Genomic DNA, 1888 nt, shown 5'->3' with positions numbered 1-1888 from the left:
CGGATCATCACCGCCGCTTCCCACGCTACAGACCACCACACAGACACGCACACGTCTTTCAGTGTCGGTTAGCATCCCCCCCACTATCCCAATCCCATCTTGCCTGCGCGTCGAAGCACCACTAAAAAAAAATCCGATAGAGCACCTACGAGCCACCACCCGCTAGCAAGCGCCCGGCTCCCGTCCCATCCCGCCCGGCCCACCCGCTGGCTCTCCCGTCAAGGGGGGTGTGGTCCCAAGCAAGGCCAAAGGGGGAATGAACAGCGGGGGACCGAACCCTCCCCACTAGGTCGACAGCGTACGGTACCTAGGCAGAGACTGGCTGAGAAGGCAAAAGTCGGAGACACAGTGAAGGGACAGCAAGAGATATGATGAAGAGGAGAAAAAAAAATACGACATGGCAGCAAACACACAGCTCTCTAACAAGAAGCGAATTAAATTAAAAAAAAAAGAAGGGAAAAAAAGGGGGGGGAGGGATAAGGGACCACCAAACGAGCGAACCAGCGCAAGCGAGGGACGCGCCGCAACGCCTCGTCTCTCACTACTTGACTCGTCGTGCGCTGTTCGTCTTGCCAACCTGACAATCCAGATGCCTCGGCGTCGTTGTCTTGTTTTTTTTTTTCGAGGTGAGGTGCGCACCTCCAGGATGGTCCCGGCCCGGGTGCGGCTGGGACATGCAACCAACCTCGGCCAGACACTGCGGCGATGTTCGGCGGCGAGACAAGCATTGCTACCGTACCACTGTGCGACTACTGCTGCTACACCACTACAACTACTTCTGCTACACTACTACTGCTACACTACTACGCGAACAGGATCACTACTACTGCTACACTACTACCCGAACAGGATCTGAGGTTCCATGTAGAGGCCCCATGCGAAGATGCAGAGTGGGCAAGCAAGACAAGGTAGAACAGACGCGGCCCCCGTTCCAGTCAAGCAGGTACAGCGCTTACTGTACCATGTACTGGTGCTGCCCCCCCCCTGCTCTGCAGCGGACGGCGGGGATGCTCTCTCAGGTCTTGCATTCTAGAAGTCTCTGCCACTGCTACCCTGCCTCGCCTCCCTCGGAACCCGGGGGGAGAGACCCCCCCCCCCCCACCCCCCTGTTGCGCGCGTTTCAGGCCTCTTTTCTGCATGTCTCGGGGTGCCTCTCTCCGAACGCAGGGCATCTTGCCTTTTCGCAGAGTTGCACTAGGGGTCTGCAGGTCAAAGGGTCTGCAGGGAAAGGGCGCCAAAGCAAACAGGCAGAGGCGAGGAGGGAAAAGACCAACAGCCACCTGACCGCAGAGCACTTGTACAAGGCAAGGGGGAGCTCACCGATGGGCGCTCACCGACCACGACACCCCCATCCATCATCCACGATCGACCAGCGGCTGCCGTGCTGGGGTGACCTGCGCACGAACCAACCCTCCATCACTTCTCATCTCTCACATTTTCTTTCCTCTACTGTCTGTCACTTCCTCCTACTGTCTGCCACTTTTGGTTTGTCTGTCGCCAGCGAAGAACAGCCCACCCAAGAACCAGCCCGCCATCACCGGCCCGCTCCATGGAGATGAGGGCGTTCATGCAAGTCGAGGCCCTGCCAAAGTCTCGCTGTGACGCTCACCATCCCACTGCACCATCCATTCCCACCCTGCTCTGCCACCACACAGCGTCACAGGCGTCAGGCGGCAGGGGCGCATCAAGGCCAGCGAGCGCGCACCGAGTGCGGGACGGACTGGACTCTGTCTATGCACCAGGACGTCGCCTGAACAACCTCAGACACTGCCCGCTAGCTGCCGTGGGCCCTTGTCTCGGTCCGTCCTCGTCAAGGCAAGCGCGCTGATCGGCCGCCCTGACAGGTCGAGGAAACAAAGAAGCACGCGGGACGCTTGGGGGGGGGGGG

Source organism: Verticillium alfalfae, genomic scaffold (genome assembly GCF_000150825.1).
Source record: "Verticillium alfalfae VaMs.102 supercont1.5 genomic scaffold, whole genome shotgun sequence".
Taxonomy (NCBI): Eukaryota; Fungi; Ascomycota; class Sordariomycetes; order Glomerellales; family Plectosphaerellaceae; genus Verticillium; species Verticillium alfalfae.
Note: the sequence above shows the minus strand (reverse complement) of the source record.